This window comes from Rhinolophus ferrumequinum, chromosome 7 (genome assembly GCF_004115265.2).
Source record: "Rhinolophus ferrumequinum isolate MPI-CBG mRhiFer1 chromosome 7, mRhiFer1_v1.p, whole genome shotgun sequence".
NCBI classification, from domain to species: Eukaryota; Metazoa; Chordata; class Mammalia; order Chiroptera; family Rhinolophidae; genus Rhinolophus; species Rhinolophus ferrumequinum.
In genome coordinates this window covers 96,873,857-96,895,296 of record NC_046290.1, presented here as the reverse complement: position 1 = coordinate 96,895,296, position 21,440 = coordinate 96,873,857, and the positions used below count along the sequence as shown (strand labels likewise).

At 42.7% G+C, this 21,440-nt stretch overlaps 1 protein-coding gene across 6 annotated transcripts in view; it reads right to left on the bottom strand.

The window, feature by feature from the left end:
- Positions 1–21,440, bottom strand: part of AUTS2 (activator of transcription and developmental regulator AUTS2) — a 1,097,126-nt gene that overhangs the window by 365,758 nt on the left and 709,928 nt on the right. The window lies entirely within an intron of this gene.

Genomic DNA, 21,440 nt, shown 5'->3' with positions numbered 1-21,440 from the left:
AAAGGTGAATGCTTTCACCCTAGATCAGGAACAGGGCAGAAATGTCCACTCTGAGCACTTTAAACATTTTTTGGACATTATAATAGTGCAAAGCATATAAAAGAATAAAGACATCCAGATTGGAAAGAAAGAGGTAAACTGTCTTTCTTCAACCATCATCTAAGTAGAAAAATCAAATGGAATCTATAAAATTGCTACTAAAACTAATAAGTGAATTAGCATAATTGCAGAACATACAATTACATATTGTATTGTAGTTGTTATACATAATTGCAAATCAATATACAAAAATCAATTGTACTAATCAATTATAATAGCAACAATCAGAAATTGAATTGAAATTTTTAAAATCATATCATTTACAATAGGATAAAATTATGAAATATCTAGGGATAATTCTGACAAAAGATGTGAAAGGCCTGTGCATTGGAAAATATAAAATATTGCTAAGAGAAATGAAAGAAGAGCTAAATAAATGGAAAAATACTTTGTTCATGGGTTGCTACATGCAATGATATAGATAGACCTCAAAATAATTATGTACAATGGAAGAAGAGAAAAAATACATACTATATAATTCCTTAAAAATGGAAAGCTGGTGCCAGGGGAGAGAGAGAGAGACCAGAAAGCAGCCTGGGGAAACTCTGAGGTGACAGATTGTACAATCTTCTGACTAGTGATGGTGCCATGGGCACCATATATCAAAACTGACCAAAGTGAATACTTTAAATACGTGCAGTTAATTGTATGTCAATTACACAATAAAGCTGTTTTTTTAAAAAATTAAATGTTGCTACCATGTTTCCTTTTTAATGACTTCTTCCTTTAAATGACTTTGTCAATTAACTAACTACACACTTCGTTGGTAAAGAGTGCTCTTCCTGTTCATGGAACATAAATGGGCCTGACAGTGGAGGACACTCATCACTTAGAGCTAAAACAAGCCTTGAAATCATCTAATAGGACACACAGATTAAAGAGCTGAGGCTGCAAAGAGTTAAGTGAGGTTCCCAGTCCATCCAGCTAGTTACAGAGCAGAGCTGGGTACGAATTCCCAGCTCCCCTGACGTCTGAAGGCTCCTTGAACCTGTAATCTGTGTTCATCTACAAAGTGGACAAGCACTGATAATTCTGGAAACAACCCTCCATGAAGTGAAGTCATCAATTAAAATCCCACGGCACGGCAGCTGGCTGCTGGGACCAATTGAAAGAGAGAGGCCCATCCATGAGACGAGGGGCATAAACCTTTGTGTATTCAGCTCAATCACACACTCTAGTCCACCTATTTCTTTCCATCATCAGTAGGATGACCTACTAATGATAAAAATGATTCTGATTAAATCTCAAAGTGGGTAGAGAGGGTGGCAAGGAAGGAGGAATGGATCACAGGGTTTGAAGGGAGACAGACATGGGATCAAATCTGTTTTTTTCCATTTAAGATCCGAGCAAAATTAGACAAAGATAACCTCTCTGAATCTAATTTTGTTCTCTGTAAAATGAGATAATACCTATTATCTTAAAGGGGTACGGGGGATGATTAGTAAATGAAAGTATACGTAAGGTGTCCAGTCAATGCCTGACATGTAGCATTATACTTAGGGGGACACTGTGTAGCTTTAGAATAGTGATTATCCAGTGATTATCACAACTCCTTTGTCACCCCAGGCTGTAGCAAAACTAGGGCCCCACTCTCCTTCCTAGGGTCCTTACCACACCTTTTCAACCACACTGGTCAATCTCCTCTATGCCACTGAGAATCACTGATCTAATGGGCCGCAGGTATCGGTGGGAGTGCGTCTCATCCCTTGGAACTTTAGAACATAGATCACCTTCCGTTTACCTCATTTCTGCTGAGATCTAGTCCTTCTAAAGATAAAGACAGGACTACAGTCAGCAAAACTTAAATGAGTGACTGACAGGATAGCAGATCTAGGCGGTTTAGGTTACTTGCGAACAGCCTGGTCACTCAAGTCCAAATGCCAGGGTTCAAGTCGTAGCCCCAACAAGGTAAACAACTACTCACATGTCAGTCTCGCCATCTGTAAAATGGAGCTACTTCAAAAGGTTATTGTAAGAATGACACAAAACCAGGCATAGCCCCTGGCACACAGAAACTCAAAATAAGGATTGGCAGTTGTTATTATTAACACTGATTCTATAGGGAGGAAAAAAGCAATAAAAAGCCTAGGTCTGAGGTTTCATTATTAACTGACAGCAGTTGAATACAAATGCACACACATGTGCACACACGCCTGTGAAGATGGATGAATTCTCCAGGGAACAGAAACAGCCTTCCTTTCACAATACCTGCTGAAAGCTCCGGGGAGACAGGCATCCAGCAGTAACTAACAACCAACAAGGCTATATAGTGAGGCCGCTTTAAGAGACGTGGCGCTTGGGGAGCCCCAAACGAAGAGAGCAGGTTGCCAGCCTTGGCGTTTGCTTTGCTGAAAGAATGTCAAGGTGAAGGAGGAAAATGCCCCAAGCTGCTGCTTGCCCTGAGGTGTCAGTGGCTCACCCTGTGTCTGTGTTTGATAAAAGTGAGCCTGGGCTCACACAAAGCGGGGGACAGTGAGAGAGAAAAGAGACAGCCTGGACGCTCAGCAAGCTGGCTTCAAAGGAGACAGGTACTAAAGATTGGAAGCGGGCGGTGGACGCCACGTTAAGAAGCCAAATTACTTCAAAAACAGAACATGCTAGCTGCATGCTTTGGCGCCAGGGGCTGCTGACGAACGAGGAAGCAGAAGAACAGCACACAGAGCCATCTTTTATAGTCGGTATGTGCTACCCTCTCCACGAGGACAGAGAGCAAGATCAATGAGGAGGTGCTTGGACAACACAGCCCGCCCGCCCGGGATAACGCGCAGCCCCTGGAAGGAGAGCACAGGCTCTGTTTCTGGCTCAGAAAATCCTCTTGCAAGCCAGGCTGCTTTCTGTGACCCCAGGAAGTTCCAGGGAAATACTGTGTTCGTGCTTCAGGACAAAGCAGTGCCAGGGCCAGATGGGCACGAAGCTGGTGCTCACCGAGTGCTGCGGTTAACCCCGCACCCTCTTCGCCCGTGTCTTCCAAGCCAGCACACAGGCCGGGGAATCTCCCGAAAACAAGTTCCTAAAGAGGACATATGGTGCTTACTTGCTAAGAAAGGGTGCTAACAAGACAAACTGAGAAGGAACGGGGAAAAAGCTGTCTATGTTTCTCAGTCCCACAGGAGGTGAGATTCAGGCTGGCGGACATGCATGGGGCTCTGTGGAAACGCGACCCCAGACACAGGAGCCCCTGAGCACTCCTTTTGGGACCCACTTCCCTGCAGGCAGAGCAGCAAATGAATATAACCCCCCAGGAGTGGCCCTTTGCCTGGGCTCTCTGAGGTCTCAGATCCTTGGGGCTTAGGAAGGGCCCCAGTGCGAAACCTCTCTAAGCTTAGGTACCTCCTTGAAAAACATTCTTCACAGCCCGAGAACCTTTCTAACCCCACTGGAAAACAGGAAACTGGGAACCTCACATTGCTGAGTGTATTTAGGGGGCAACTGGCTTCTGAAGATTTATAGAAGATGGGGGATGTCAGTGCAAGAACTGCACCAGCGGTAAACTGAATCTTATCTTAAGGATGGGCTATAGTTAGCAGGCGGAGGCAGGCTGAGTATGCATCAGTTGGTTTCCAAAATATGTTATTTACAATACGCAGCAGATGTTCTTTGAATTCTAATGTGAAAATACAGGCTTTTTTATTTTTTACTGACAGACTAAAAAGTACACTTAATATAATAATCTTGCAAAGTCCAAAGATTACCTCACAGTTTGGAAAATACTATGTTGAGTCATTAGTGCCATTACTCAGTATTTTCAAAACTCACCAGATAAATACGGTACACTGAGACTTCCTGGTAACGACCTTCCATTTTTTGCAAGGAAGAACACAGCAAGGCTTCCCAGAAGCCTCAATTAAATCTGGAAAATGTTTCTAAAATATTCTGAAGCACAACACACGCACACATGCTCACAGTATTTCAGGAGATCGCTGCTCATGGATGATTTCCTGCTGTCATTTGTTCTTTAGACAAACTTACTGCGTGCTGGCAAAGGGCTAGACCAGGGGTGTCCAAACTTTTTTCAACGTTTTTTACCAAGGGCCATATGCGGTAAAATACACAAACGCCGGGCCACTCACTCGAGGTGAAGGACGTATTGCCTCACCTGGTTTATTTAAGTAAACTAAATATATTTTTGGAATTTGCTGTGGGCCAATTAACAATGGATTGCGGGCTGCAGTTGGCCTGCGGGCTGCAGTTTTGACACCCCTGGGCTAGACCATACAGGAGACTCCAAGACTGCACAGATGAGACATAAACAGTACTTGCCCTCAAGGAGCCTCCTGCCTCGGGAGGAAGAGCTGAGTAAACAGACAGTCACAGAGCTGTGGGGATGAGTTTTACCCCGTGGGTAACACAGGGTGTAGGAGGAGACCTGACTAGTGGGCAGGTGCTCAGGCAATTAACCAAATTGTGGGTCAGTGAAAATGCCCCAGAGGAAGTTTCACTAGAGAAGTCAGCGAGCACGCTGTGGAGTCTGGCATGTTGGAGAGGATGGAGGATGAAGTAAAGGCACCCACGAAAGAGGACTTCCAGCACTGCTTCAGAAAGTGGCAAGAATGATGGGATAAGTGGGTTTGAAGCGAGGGAGAGTATTTTGAGGGGGATTAACGGCAATGTGTCTTTTACTATACTTTTTAAAAATTTAAACATTCACTGTATATTTGTGATCACACATGGTACAAGGGTCCCAGGGAATTCTGAATCACAGGCAAGTTTGAGAAACACTTCTTTAACATAGCCTGGCTAGATCATAGGGTATTTGACCTCTTTGGAGCCAGGTTACAGAGGGGAAGAATTTCCTAAAATCTTTCCATCTTCACACCTCTTTTTTGCTGGCCCCTCTTAACATGCACGGCAGAGAACTCTGGCCTCTGTGTGCCTGTTTGACAGAGTGTCTACATCTTGTATCTTCTCCAAGTTGTTTTCCTCCAACTCTTCCTACCATAGTAACTATACTGATTCAAGTCTCTCCACGAGTGTTAAGTGTTTTCCTATAGATTCTCAGATTTTACTTTCAAAGTATCAGTAGGTCACCTATAGAAGGAGTCATTCTAGTTGTTTTATGAATGAGGAAACTGAGACCCAGTGACTTGTCCACAGACCCATGGTTGGTTGAGAGGAGGCTCAGTATTATGAAAGTCTGACAATTAAGTTTGCAAGCTTGTTGCCACCATGTTGCTAACCTTTTTTTTTTTTTGATATCAGAGGGATTATTCATTATGAATTTGTACCAACTGGACAGTCAACAAAATTTACTATTTGGAAGTGCTGAAAAGCCTGTGTGAAAAAGTTAGACGACCTGAACCTTTCACCAACAATTCATGGTTTTTGCATCACCACAATGCACCAGCTCACACAGCACTGTCTGTGAGAGAGTTTTTAGCCAGGAAACAAATAACTGTATTGGAATACCCTCCCTACTCACCTGGCCCCCAATGACTTCTTTCTTTACCTGAAGATAAAGGAAATATTGAAAGGAAGACATTTGGATGACATTCAGGACATCAAGGGTAATACGACGACAGCTCTGATGGCCATTCCAGAAAGAGTTCCAAAATTGTGTTGAAGGGTGGACTAGGTGCTGGAATCAGTGCATAGCTCCCCAAGGGGAGTTCCTTGAAGGTAACCATAGTGATATTCAGCAATGAGGTAAGTAGCTCTTTTCCTAAGATCAGTTTGCGAACTTATTTGTCAGACCCTATAGAATCAAGTTTTCCTGACTTCTAAATTTGACATTCTTTCAATTCATCAGTGTTTCTCCAAGTGCAGTCCTAAAACCAGCAGCATCAGCATCCCCTGGTAACTTGTTAACAAAGCAAATCCTTGGGCCCCACCCCAGGTCTATTGAATCATAAACTGCTGGGATGGGGTCCAGCAAGCACTTTAACAAGGCTTCCAGGGGATTCTGAGGCACCACTGGGTTTGTTATGCTGCGTCTTAAAGAACACCTTTTACATCCAGCTACAGTTATTGGTCCTTTCTTCAATGCATAATACCATTAAGTATTCTATTCTTTGGTACGCTAGTGAGTTGTAGCAACATGGGGAAATTTGTGAGCTGGTGTGGACTCCTGAGTGAATCCATAAAGCACTGAGAAAGCAGATGTCCTTTTTTGTCCCCAATTCCCCTGAGAAAAACCAAGGGCTATGGCGAAATGCAGCACCATCCAGAGTATTCATGTCCAGGCCTGTATTCTCCCAGATAAGTTGCAGAAAAATTCTCTTCATTTACAGGCAGCAAAGACTTGATGAATAATTCTAGTCTTTCAACATTGCACCCACAATTTTTTTTTTGCACTGGAAAGTTAGTGTGAAATAGAAAATGAAGTCTTTCACTGGTACCAGCCAAACCTACAAAGTGGCTCCTTTATGATGAATTCGTGAAAAATTTAATGTTATGAGAGGAGAGAAGGGTATTTACAGTATCTGAGCTTAGCAAAGTGGAACAGGGAGCCAAAGTGTGATTTCTTTTTGGCTCCCAAGGCACATGGCACACAAAATGTTTCTGTGAAGGAAAAAAAGGCAGATCTGATTCTGAGTTCAGTGAAATATCATGATTTCCATTTGGCTGGTTTGCAGGAGTTGCCTTTTTAGGCAACTCCCCATTTCTAGGAAAGGTTTGGAGCTCATCAGAGTCAACTGCCTCCTTGCAACAGAACATGGCATTGGGAGAGAATGCTGGGCTGCTCATTCTCCGTAACACCAGAGAGAGGCGTGGAGTTGCCAGGCTGGGCATGTTATACGTGACGATGACATCTGTGAGATTTCTGCAAATTTCAATTTTTTTCTGGGATGGCAACTCTGGGCCCTGAAAGATTTGGAGAAAATGTGTTCCTTCATGTTTCCACCTGCAGGTGGTCTACTGACGGTGACAAACAATGGCTAGATAAGGTGGGATCTCCATTTTGTGAAAGGTTTAGGACCTGGACAGGGGATCATCCCACACCTTAGATGCATTTGCTAAAGGTCAAGTTCTAAAGAAAGATGGAAATCAAAACTGAGATTATGGAGTAGAGTAGAACAGTGCTGACCTAAAAAGGAATCAGAACTGCAGAGCTAGAAGGGACCCTCATCAACCTCCACCTTTTGAGTGCTTCTTTTCAATAAAATGTCCTACACCAGGTTGGTCAGGTGGTTCTACCTGAGCTCCACTTGAACACCAGAGGTAGTCAACAACATCATGGAATTGATCTGACAGTTGGACAATTTTTCTCCTCAATTGAGCATGAATTGCTTGTACTTTTTCTGTCCTCCGAGGAAATAAAGAATAAAAAATAAGATTTAATTTTCTTTCACATGATATCTCTTTAAATATTTAAAGAGAGCCAACACGTCTCTTTGCCCAGGCTCTGCCACCATCTAATAAACTAACATTGGTTACGCCATTAAAACTCACGAGGCCACACTGCGCTCACTTAAGAATTGATAGATATTAGAATAGCTATCACTTTCTAACTCGATGTAGCTATATAGAGGGTCAGATAAGATGTGAAAGTACTTTCAAGTGGTATAAAATATTATGCAAATGCAAGACATTACAATGAAGATGATGTCAGGTTTGCTATAATTCTCTCAAGCTTCGTTCATCTACATCTTGTACTTGGATTGATTGAAAATAATCATAGTTCAGAAACTACTAAGAACTCTCTTGACACTGACTTAACGCCTGTCATCCACTAGTTTAGTTTTCACATTTTCTAGATTTTTTATACAGGTTAAAAGATTCATTCACTCGAGACATATTTATTCATAATATACTATATTTGAGACACTCTATCAACTGTTAAAAAAGACAGTCTATCAGCTGTGAAAGGAGTTATAACGATGAACATGCAAGGCGACTACTTTTGGGGGATCAGCTAAGACAAGCACACAAATAACTGAAATACGAGACCAAGTGCCGAAAGTTCTTTCCCACCCCTTACACACACACACACACACACAGGAAATTTTGGAAATCCAAAAGAGAAAAATCCTATTCCAAGATTGCATGGAAGAGAAAAGATTTGAAGGGTGAGCGGATTTCAACACATGGGCAGAAATAAAGGATATCATTTTAGATAAATGATACAGGCTAAGCAAGGGCCTGAAAACGATATCTTGTGGAGGAAAAAGAAAGCCTGACCAGGGTTTTGCTTAGGCTAGAACACAGGGAATATGGAGAAGAAGAGTGAAGATGTGTTTGGGAGGGAAGACAAGGTTTAAGTTGTAGGCCTTACAAGCTAGGTTACAGAGTACAGACAGGACATAGTCAGTAGGTTTAGAGGGACGTGAAGGAACGCTGTCTAAGGAAACGACATCATCGGATCTGTGTTGATGGAGGACTGATATCTGGTAGCAGTGGATAAGGTGGCGTGGCGCAGAGACAGACGGGGCGTGGAGACAGTCCAGCTAAGAGACAGTGAAGACATGGACAACAGTATTGAGAAGAAGAACTATAGATGAAGAAATACAACCTAGATCGAACAAAAGGGTTATTTCATACAGGTTGGCTGTCATCTATGGCAACCAAGGAGTTGAAAGAAAGAAAGAAGCCAAATTTTCGAACCTGGGTCACAGTATGGCCAGAATTAGAGAAGACAGAAAGCCTGGCAGAGTATGTTTTCTGTTTTGAGCAACAAGTCTGAGAAGCTGGCAGGACATCCAAGTAGTGAAGATAGTTTTGGAAGTTATTCACATAGTGAGGAGCCAGATGGTGTTGTGCGACTGGACAGGGAGAAAATAAGGAGACCGATAAAAGGGGGGCATCCATATTTAGGAAGGCATTGAGCCTCAGAGCCAAAGGGAGAAGGAGAATGGGGAGTATCACAGAAGCCAAAAGAAGGTTTGAAGGTGGGGGGATAGTCAGAAGTCATGAGGAAGGGGTCAGGGAAGGTCACTGGGCTTGACAAATAAGAGGACACTATGAACCACAAAGACTGAAATTTCAGCACAGTAATGAGGTAGACTCTTGAGTGCAAGAAGTTAGGTGGGAGGGGTGGAAAAGAAGCACCAACAGCGAGAGCAAACTGTGCTTTCAAAAGGTTTGACAGTGAAGGGAATGAGAAAAATAGAGTGGTAGCCCGAGGGGGCAGCAAGATCGAAGCAATTTTTTTAAATTGTGAACTCGAGTATTTTTGTAGGCAGAAGTAAAAAAAAAATGAAGATAGTCAAAAGCCAGATTCTGGAGGAAGAGGGAAGAAATGGAATGGAGGGCACAAACGGAGGCATTCACCTTAGAAAAGAGGGTGGATACTTCATTTTTTAGATAAATGAGAAGAGGGAATAGGAGAAAATATTGGGTAAAAATGGGTAGGGGCTTAGGAATATTGAGATCGTTCATCCTGCAGATAAATTGGAGGTGACTTGATAATGATGTTGGAATCTATAAAGAATTTGAGGCTTGGTGAAATGATGACAGAGAGGCAGAGAAGATAAACAAGGGACTATGAGTAATAATATGGAAGCTAATACTATAGAAATTAAGTATAAGTGAGAGATGAGTGAAATCTTTCTGACCATAAAACATGTCAGAACCAGGAGCCCTCAATGGAGCATTAGAAAAATTTTCTTTGGAGATATTTTAAAACATAACTGGACTCATGTCCAGTCAGCTTAAAATATGCCAGAGGTTAAATATTCAGAACAGGCAAATCCATAGAGACGGAAAATAGATTAGTGGTTGCCAGAGGCTAGAGGAGAGAGGAATAGCTATGGGGTTGCTTTCTGATGTGATGAAAATGTTTAGGAATTAGATAGTGGTGATGGTTGCACAATATACTAAATGGCTATAAATATATTAAAAATCACTAAATTGTATGTTAAAACGGTAATCTCTATGTGAAACATATTTCAATGAAAGTGTTTTAATTAAAAAATTAGGGCACTTAAAAATATTTCAGAGGTAGAACTCATGATGCATATGGAAAGGTACTAAATGTTTCCCTTCCATACCTAAAAGCCTCTGGGTTTTCTGTCTTGCCAGGAGCTCTTGAGGCTCCTAAGAGCATCTGGCTAAGACATCATGATTTTTTTTTTAGAAAGGTGCCCCAGGAAGGACATATCAGTAATTGCACAAGGTAGTATTAAGAGTGAGGTTCTCAGTGTTGTGTTCTTCTAATCAGCGCTTCCCAAACCCAATTCCACAGACTGACTGCATCTCATTTCACAAGGACCAATTCCCAGGTTCCACCACAGGCCTCATAACCTAGAATGTCTGGGGACAGAGCACAAAGTCTATGTTTCTATGAAACTTTCCATGCTGACAAACCTGTGTCTTAATCAACCACAGTGTTGAGTCGAAGTATAAACAGATAGTCAGACTGGCAGGGTGGTGGCCAGGCCTTTACTGGATAGAGTGATGGGGCCACATCTCTCAACACCCCCATTCTACACCAGGCCATCAGAAACACAACTTTTCCAAATACTGACTGCTACCACTCCACAGATTAGGAATAACCACCTTCCCCCTCGGTTCCTAGAATTTAGAAGGTCCTTGGTCTCGAGGCATTCTCTAGTTTGCTTTAAGGAAATTAATTCTTCTGCAGCCAGAGAGAATGCAGATACTGTGGAGCGTGCAGGTCAGGCTGCTCTGACACTGCTGTGGCTGTTTGGCAGAATGAAAACTAAATGACACTGCCACCCAGTTTGAGTGTGATTGGCCAGTCATACCGATACACCAGAGCTATGATTTCTTGGAAAAGCCAACAACTCCACGATGACCTGGTAATCGTGCTTCTCCTTACAAATAAGGATCTTCTTTTCTCCATTCCTTCTGTACCCACTGCAAAACTTGCACTCAGCTATGCACAAATAAGGTAGGTATCTGTCCTCAAGGAGAATACACGGTGGTGCAAAAGTAGAAAGCAAGTGATGATAAAGTGCGGTGAGGTGAGCCTCATGATAAATCTTTGCTGTGCACCATGAGGAGAACACACGTGTCTCCAAAAGCAGACAGACTTTACGACAACCCGTGTAAAATGCTCTTTCACCTGCCTGGTTTTGGAGCTTGGGAAACAGTGCTGTCTGTAACCAGTGCTGTGCCAACCTTTACCATGGCATCTCTGAGGTGCCGGCAGACACGTGTCCACCTTCCCTGTGGGGAGGCAGCCAGACTGACACCAAATCCCTCACACTCTGCCCAGGGACTGTATTAATATCTCATTCTCCCACTGGCGTCCAGTGGGGGAATGAAAAATAGCTTCTCTCCATGATAAGGGTCAGGCATCCCTGCTCAGAGGCTTATCTGTCCACTACCCAACACCAGGGCAAACTCCAGGTCCTGTCCAAGTTCCTATTCCTGGGCCAAGGGGACGCTCGGATACTCTCCACTGACATCCCCAGGAGATTTTCTGCCAGTAGAGCTGAGCACCCAGGCATAAAGGAAAGACCTCAAAATTGAAAGCTCTTTTCCCTGCACAGACAATCTCTTGGCACCTTCGGCACCACACACAGCTGCCTGGGGCTGAACTGGCATGGCAATCATCTTGGCACAAATGACAGGAGTGGTATTTTGCTGTAGGCCCAGTTTCTGTTAAGATGGGAGAAGGAGTGGCCTGTCACCCAGAATTGCTTCGCAGATCCCAATTATATGTTTCAAAATTATCACCTATTAAGACCCAAATACTTTGTTTGCTGGTTGCAGCCCTTTGAACAGGTTACCATGGATTTACGCTGGCATAATGGGCCTGCATGATGTATGTTCCCTGTCAGTGCTGAAACAACAGTCAGTGCGTCTGAGCAGGGCCACCTGCCAAGCAATATGTTCTCAGTCCCTCAGGCAGAGTGCTGCACTGCTCAGCTAAGAAACGTCCCCCACTGAGCAAATGGCAGAGCCGCGGAATGCGGGCAACTGTGCGCGCATGCGCGCAGAAGATCGCAGACACGCGGCAGGAGGGGCGGTGGGGATGTTCCCGTCAAGCTTCACTTCGGTGACAGGCAAACAATCTCTCAGTCTTTCCTTCTTTCTTTGCCTCCCTCCCTCCCTCCCTCGCTCTCTCTTTTCCCTAATGAACTAGCACAGGCTGCATACATCATTAACACAAGTGGCTGGAAGTTGGCTAGGAGATGACTGGTTTCTGAAGCCAAAACCGGGGAATGGGTAGGAACAAGGCTCAGAGTAACACAGAGGTGGCTGGTCTTGTGGTGGCTGGGTATTTTATGAGCACACAAAGGCAGAGTCTGATGGAGGTGCCACTTCACAGAGGGAAGGAGGCAGCAAACTGCAGGTCATGCAGAGGCCGCAGCTTGTTTGTCCCGCATTGACTGATCTGCGAGCTCACCGCCACCCGCTTTTGCGTGTCTTAGGGAGGTGCCCCTCGACTCCATCCTTTCCACGGAAGAAACAGACTGCCGTCAAGCCCAGGCAGCAGGAATGGGAACGCTCTGGCTAATTACTGCCAGCATGAGGTCTGTGCTGCGAAGGATGCCTGAGAGACACAGAACACATTCTGCTTTTAGCTACTTGTAAGAGAGAAACTACGCTGAATGCACTGCTTTCTAAGTGAACAAGCTCTCTGCAGATTATGTAACAAGGAACAATGAATGGCTTTCTTGCAGGCAATGGAGGCACAACGCTGTTCAAAGCAGTAATGAAAAGAAGGGGTACAGTTTTACTGTGGATTTTAGGTCAATCCCTAGTAACCTCTTTGCAAGAGCTCCAAGCATTTTTCCAGGTCCCCAACCACACGGAGTGGTGTGTCACAAACAGTTCTTGTCAAGGTGGATGGCAGACTGCTCATGTGCGTTCCCACGGCTGTACAAAGCACATGGGCCAGATCCCGGGATAACCACCTCCTCCTGCACCACGGGCCTCATGTGTTGGTGAAGTCAAGCTACAAACAAACAACTTAAACTATGGGAAAGCCAAACAATGAAATATCTTGCAGCCACTTGCTGAAAATTATAGTTTAGTTTTCTGTTGAGTAACATTAAAAGAACACAAGAATATATCAACAGAAAAAAAAGAAACAACAGAATTTGATCTTGTTTATGGAAAATGTGTTGGCTTCCTAAACGTTTGTAGATATAGAAAGAGATCTGGAGGGATGCTCTAGAATAGATCTGAGTGAAGAGATTTCAGGTGGTTTTTACTTTTCATTACTCTTCTGTACATTTTAATTTTTTTTCCAATAAGGATGTGTCATTTTATGAAAATCCATTGAGTTATTTTAATAAAAAAGTTAGGAGAATAACCATAATGCAGCAAGAGACAAGTACATTCAAAGGAGGGAAGAATTATGTTGTGCAGACTGAGAAAGAAATGTCTCTTAGAAAAGGCAGTGAGAAGTGTGCAGAGACTGATGGGATGTCTGGGGGTGAGGGAGCTGCCTCATGAACCCAGGTGGGGAACAGTGAGCTACCATAGAGTGGCAGAGACCTGGGACCTGCTAAAAGAGCAGCCAACAATCCACTTTGGCTGGAGTAAGGTCAGGTAGCTGTAGTGGAGACATAAAAAGATTCAAGAGGGAGGTTGGAGCCATGCTTTTAATAGTTTCTATTGCCAAATAGAGGAGTTTCCATTTAACATGGAAAGCAAATTGAGATCCAAGGAAAACAATGGTGTGTGTGTGTGTGTGTGTGTGTGTGTGTGTGTGTGTGAAGGGACTGAGATAAAAGATGTGTTTTAGGAAAATTAACATACAGAATATATAGAAGGGAATTGGGGACAACAGAAGATAGAGAAAGTTAGAAAGCTACCGGAATAGCCCAAGGAAGGAGCAAAGAAACAAGGAGATTCTGAACAGAGATAAGGAAAAAAATAAATGTGTGAGAATTTAGGGAATTGAAATTGGTTAACCTAGAGGTATATTAAAAAAACCCAAAAACGTTCTTTGTGCTTCGGCGAGGCAGGAGATGGAGATGATTTGGAGAGACGGTGAGATTATAGCTATGGTGGACTTGAGGCGTCTCCAGGAAGGGCAGTGGAAGGAATCTGGACGGGGTGAGAAGCCCTGAGTGGGGAGCCCCCTGGGCTCCATGAGCACTGACAGGAGGGAATACGCTGGTGAGGGAAGGCGCTGAGTCTGGTTGGCTCCGCACTGTACCCCCCACCCATAAAACAGAGCTGGGCATGTGGTAGAAACTGCAAAGTCTTTCTTGACTGAGTGAAGAAATACTAACACAAATTCATAAATCAATGAGAGTGCAACATAAAGAGAAAGCCACAGAGAGCAGAAAACAAACTCTTGGGGATAGTTAGCAGGTGGGAGGAGGAGGAAGAGGAGGAAGTCTTCACGATAAAGGAGGAAGAAGGAGCTTTAAGCTTATAGGCCTGCCATCTGGTGAAATTCTGTCTGCAATTTTCTTTGGACAATTTTCTAAAATTTTCTTGAGTCTCATTTTTTCATAATATTTAAAAATGGAGGGATGATGACCTTAAGGTCTCCATCCAGGTCTAAAATTCTACGAATCATTCATTGTTGAATTATTTAATCTTTATAAAAATTTTTCTTACATCTGTGTCTAGGGTTAACCAATGATTTGCAAGTTTCCCGAGGCCAAAAAAATTTCTCTCCCTAAGTTGCTTAATATAGAAATTTTCTCATAAATTGTTGCTCAACAAATGAATTGATTTAACTTTGTCCATTCTTTTATTAAAGTATAACCTGGGGTGGCAGATTTGCTCAGTGGTTGGAGCGCAGCGCTCGTAACACCAAGGTTGCCGGTTCGATTCCCACATGGGCCACTGTCAGCTGTGCCCTCCACAGCCAGATTTAAAACGACTTGACTTGAAGCTGAGTTACGCCCTCCACAACTAGACTGAGAACAACGACTTGACATGGAGCTGATGGATCCTGGAAAAACACACTGTTCCCCAATATTCCCCAATAAAATTAAAAAAAAAATATTTAAAAAAATGTATAACCTGCACACAGTAACATGTACCGATCTCAAGTGTATAGTTCATTGAGCTTTGACAAATGTATGTTCTGTGTCACCTGCTTTCCTGTCAAGATGGAGGCCATTTCCATTTTGATTTGATTTTGATTTCTTCATTATTGCATCATTGGGAACCCACGTGAGCCACCCTTATTCCTTTTCTCTGTCTTACTAATACCTCACTGATAAAACAGTTATATAATCAGTCATTTTCAGATATATAATTCTGATGTTTTCCTTAGTATTATTTCTTCCTCTCACTTCAGAATTTTCCCCATGTAATAGACAATAAATTCAAATATGAGCCTTGCACAAGATCAAATATTATTTATGGACTATCACTGCCAGGTTTTTTACTTAAAAGAGAAATCATTATTCTGACTCTCTGTACGAGATGTTTATCCTATACTCTTCCATCTTACTAAAGATTTGGTCATTTTAAGAGAAAAAATACTTAATTCCGTTTTAGTCAAAGATAAATGTGTTTGATAGCATATTTTTTAAAACATGCCGTTATATTTCAGAATAGTTTTGGATATTTCTTTGGTTGGGTCATGAGACTGTGGCTTTTGAGTCATCTGGACCCAAACACCATTCAGTTGACTTTGGCTCCTTGGAGAAGGTGAGGGGAGCTCGGCCTCCTCCTGTTTTTAATCAGATACAATTTGATATTTACCCATTTCTGACACCTGGCTCTGACAGAGCCCGTGGGTGCCAGCTCGGGCGGGGCCACATCCCTGACCTTGATGGGTCCTTTAGATCTGACAGTTCCCCAAGCTCAGATTCTGTGGGGTCACTTCAGCTCTGCTTTTTCCACCCTACGAGAGGCAGACTTCCCAGTCCTAGAGCCCCGCAGTGGCCTAGAGCCCTCCCCTGAGATCACAGCCCGGCCCTGGGCCTGGCTCTTCCAGTGGAAAGGGGACTGCTTTTGCGGTTAGTGTCAGACGTCAGTGCTGGAGGCTGGCTGCCAGGCAAAGTCTCCAACACTCAGTTTCTACCAAAACAAAATAAGAACCAACACATGCAACTGAAATTACTGAAGTCTGGCCTCCTGATCCTTAAACAAACAGTTCTACCTGCACTGAATTTTAAGTACTTTTGGCCTCTAGATGAGCAAATATTCCACTATTTGCATTAACTTTGGTTGATCCTGGAGCCACATTAATCAGAAAAGAGGAGAGAATGTCCTTTGTGCCAAATAACTAAGTTCTTGCTCAAGTCGAATGTTACCCTGAAACAGTTTTCTAGTGCTGAACGCTGACGAGTTCCAATAAGACTGCGTAGGAAAAGTCAATACATCAAATAATCAATATCAGTTTACTGAGCCCCGTCAGAGACTTTGCTCAGTGTCAGTCCTGTTTTGGACATGGTCTGCACAGACCCTGGAGAATCCGAATCTAAAACAGTGACCTGTTATCTCCTCAACCACAATTTGGATGGGGTCTAAATATTTTCTACTTATAAGCCACGCCTACACAGCAGCTATCTGCCCCAGTGCAGCCAATATATGAGGCGAGACCTCTTAGCTGCTGCCCTGTCTTGAGGAAAACAATACCGCATGAGACAATGAAGTTCTCAGGACACTTGAAGTAAACGTAATGCTATAGCAAGACTGCAGGTTAATAAGTTGAGTGTCTCAGTGTAGGAAACTTTTCGCCTGACCGTCAGGAAAGGGTTTCCAGCCTGTGCCTGAATACCCCTACTGGCACGGAGGGAGTTTACTACTTCTCAAGGCCTTCGGTCTCCCAGGTTCATCCCTGCATTTTATTCTGAACTGAAATCTGTCCCTCTAGAACCTAAACACACAAAAAGACCTCAAGTCAGCCCCCTAAAACAACACAATTAAGTCTAATGGCTCTTCCACTTGATAGTGATTTAGCTGTTTGGAATCTAGGCCTATCCTAAGAGTTGTGGGGTTTCAAAGATGGTGGGAGGCATGGTTCCTCTTCTGAGGTTATGATAAGCGACAAAGAATATTATGTGAGAACCTGGTAAATTCCCGGCAACCTAAGTCAAAAAGAGTCATGAAATTCAATAACAGCAGTTGAAAGGCAATGCTAGTCCTAACAAGAATTAGAAGTGATGAGAATAAAATGGCATATGAAACAATGTTCTAACAAAATTACAAAGGCAGGCCCTCGTTAGTTTGCATAATGCTTAGACTGCAGTTTAAAATCTAGATGGCTTTTGCTCCATATTTATAGCTTTTAACATTTGTCCTCCTCTAGGTTTGATCTTAATATTTTACATTTGTATAGCACTTTAGGATTTTACATGTTATTTTATATAATTTGATTTTGAAATTCAAACATGGTATCGAACAGGAGGCAGATAAATGCCATCCACTTTTCTGAATGGCTTCATGGAATCTACAAGTGTGGGCTCTGAAGTAGAACCCTGTCTGCCACAACCAGGTATGTGACCTCAGACAAGTTTTTTAACCTCTCTAAGCCTCTGTTTCCTTTTCTGAAATATGCAGATAGCATACTGCAGCCTTAAGGAAATTATTTCACATAAAGAGCTAAGCCTAGTGCCTGGTACATGGGATTAATAAAGGTTTGATTATCTTTTTTGTTAATCATAGCTAACAGCTGATTTGTTTATTATAAAATGTATCTTATTAGGATAGATGGCATAGACAAACATGGCAAAATATTTAAAGTACCACAGAGCTCAAAAGAAATTTATTATGCTGGCAGTCTCAAAAATTTTGCAATGGCCACTTCTAGGTATACACAGAAAAGAGCTGAAAGCAGGGACTCGAACATATTCCAGCAGCATTATTCACAATAGCCAAAAGGTGGAAGCAGCCCAAGTGTCCACTGATGGACGAATGGATAAACAAAATGCGGTCTTATATACAATGGAATGTTATTCATTCTTAAAAAGGAAGATAATTCTGACCCACGCTACAACATGGATGAACCTTGAGGACATTATGCTGAGTAAAATAAGCCAGTCACAAAAAAACAACTACTGTATGAATCCACTCACGACATATACCTAGAGTGGTCAAAGTCATAGAGACAGCAAGTAGAATGGTGGTTGCCAGGGGCTGGGGGTGGGAGGAACGAAGAGTTACTGTTTGATGGACACGGAGTTTCAGTTGGGGAAGATGTTGGAAGCTCCGGAGCTGGATGGTGGTGAGTCGCACCACACTGTACATGTACTTACTGCCACTGAACCGTACACTTAAAAATGGTTAAAATGGTAAATTTTATGTTATGCATATTTTATTGCAATAAAAAAATCCTATAAATATTGCAATGATATTCCAACAGACTTTAGGCTTCAAGAAAGTCTGAGGCATACTGCCTGTACTGGAGGTACTTAACATCTAATCAGGAAGACAGAAAACAAACGGAAAAGACAAATGACAATCAAAAGTACTCAAATGAAGGCAACCGGCAAATAAATCCACAAGCATCCACGTGCTGTAATTTGCCAGTGACACCATCCAGTTGGTGGACACCAGGCATAACTTACATGTGCCAGATGTCCTGGGTCAAAGTTGTGAACACAGCCTGTGATCTGCGGTCTCACTGAACGGCACTCAATAGCAGAGTGATTATTAAACACTAAAAACCAAGAGGCGCCCACATGCACTTGTGACTGACAGCTTCATCCCAGGCTTTAATACTTCATCAGGCAAACACAGACAAGTGAAACAGTTACTCTAATTAGGCACTTTCCTTATCCTCCCCCAGCAGAACTGCGCTCCAGATGAAGGATAATGGCACTAAATGAACAGGTTAATTAGAGACAGCATTTACCCCTGCAGGCCCTCCATTGGAAACACCATTTCACACCATTACATCACACAGGAAAGCAAGGCTCCAGGGACCAGCTCCTGAGACAGCCAGTGACCAGCACAGAACAAAGCCAGGAGCAGGAAGAGAGAACGCATGCTGGCATATCCGACGTGCGTGCCCATCCAGGGTTCCCGGGATTTCTCTGGGAAATGAGTTGGCAAACAACGGCTTGCAGGCGAAACCCGACCCGTAATTAGTTTTTGCACAGCCTGAAAGCTAAGATTAGTTTTTGCATTTTTAAAGTATTATTTCAAAAAGAAGAAAACGGAGAAGTGTATATGCAGAGACCTAAGTGGTCACAAAGGCTAATTTGTGCTGTCTGGCCCTTTTCACAGAGAGTTTGCCACCCACAGGATGGGAGTTAGTGATCAACGTGCTCAATACCAACGAGGAGGGTACTGCAGAATGTTCACCCAGGACCCTTTAAAGCCCCACTGTCACCAGCTGTCATCTATAAACATGTGAATTCTATGCAGAGGTGTCCTCCTAGCTCACTTTTTTTTCCTTTTTCAGTTTTTTTTTAAATTAGTTTCAGGTGTACAAAACAATGTACTAGTTAGACATTTACACCCGTCACAAAGTGATAACCACCGCCCTCAATCTACTACCCCTCTGATATATACACATATACAATTACAGTTGACATTCAGTATTACTCAGCTTCAGCTTCAGGAGTACATAATAAGCTACCACTTTTGTGAGCAATAACGCTCTTCTTTTGTCCTTCTAGGGAAAGAGCAGCAGACATCTAAGCAACTTACTCATTCAAGCAACTTTTTTTTTTCTCAATAAGAAAACACAAACTCATCTACCCTTCCTTTCTCACCTCCCGCTTTCTCTAACCTGGTCATTATTTCAAGCTTGAACATGTTCTTGTGAAAATATTATGATTTAAGGTGGTGCCTGCTATCATTCCATTGGTTTGGGGTGTTTAGTACTAAGCTTGAAAATAGGTTACAAGTTGAGACCTGGCAGAGAGAAAGACACTCAGGGCAGGCACTGATTGCATGTAATTTGAAAACAGCCGGTTTAGAATTTGCTAATTCATAAGAGCTCAGGCAAGAAAGGAAACCTCAACACTCACCGAACTGAAAATACTTGTGTTCTGAATAGAGCTCAGTGCCCACTCAGAATCTGCCTTTCATTCAGCCCGTGTTTTTCTTCCCAAAATAATAAATACTTTCTTCAACTGAATGTGGGATCATTACAAATAAAAATATTGCTATTGACTGACTGTAAGTGGATTACATATTTACTTTGCTTTATTGGAAGGCCCAGGAGTGGGAGAGCCATAACTTAGGCCTCCTCTTGCATTCCATACTGCCTAGTTGGGCACAAAATTGGCACTAAAACAAATTCTTGTTTATAAAATAAGGAATGGCCAATACAAAGAATGAAAACCAGTAAAGGAGACTGGTTCACCAATGCCAGGTATGCACATTTTAATGTGGTTATTGGCAAAATCTGAAGTTTCCTGGCTCCAGAGCGAGGCTCCAAAGTTCAGTAACCTTCAGTGGAATTTCAACACAAAGTCAGTCATGTTTCTAATAGCGCTGGTCTCATATCTGTGTGATTTTGAGATGTAAAAAAAAGTCATGATCCATATATTATTTGTTTCCAAATATTTCAACACTTAAAATATTAAATCGGTATGTTATCTTTTGGATAGACCCTCCCTCTGAAAGAGCTAAGCGTGACAGCTCACTGTCCAGAGAATGTGTATTCCCACCCGAGATTATCAAGGAAGAGCTGAACCAAGGTGCAGAGAGCACGCGTAGGAAGGAGCAGCTAATGGGCCTGAACTGAGGCAGCTGTTCCCAAGGGCGGTTGTGCCGTTGGAGCTTTTCCACTGGCTCTATAAATGGACGTTTCCCATTTGCAGAGTATAGCAATTTGTTTCAGGAGTTCCTGCTTCACCTACTTACAACCTATGCATTCACGTGTATGCACGCGTGCACACGCGCACGCGCGCACACACACACACACACACACACACTATGACCTTGAAGACAGACCTGGTCTTGGGGGAAAACAGTGTCTCCTAGGTTTGCCTGAGGTACGGACTTGGTGATCAAACTGACAGCAGACCTTAATGCCTTCCGTCTTTCACTTTCTTCTTGATATATGAAGATGTTTTAAAAAACCGAAATATCACACCAATTGATAGGCCACACATCTCAATGCCAATAAAATCACTCCCCTTTTTATTGTTTTAAAAAGCTGAATCCTTAGTTCTTTCTGCACACTGATTTTCTCGCCCTTTGAGTAGACATCAAACTAAATGTTACTTATAAGCCATTGACTGCGAGTTGGTTTAACAGCAAGACATCCCTTTAATTAACTGCCCCTTGTTTATTGGAGTTGACAGGCAATACATTTGTAGCATCTCAACTGATTACGGGAAGTCGTAGGTAGTTTTGGACCAACTGGTAAAGAAAAATTAGCTTATATTATTCCTAACTGGTAGGTTTTGTGGTTAAGAAACACCACAGGGGGGAAAGAAATCTCAATAATTTCTAAGAATCTCAGATTGAATGTCACTGTCATTTTTTTAATTGAAAGAAATTATTAATTTAATTATTGAAAAAAATCTGTTTTATCCCTCTTGTGAAGACAAAACAGCTGTTGAGGCATTGCTGACCTTTCCCTCAGATTTTCTCTGCTTCACTGTAGAAAT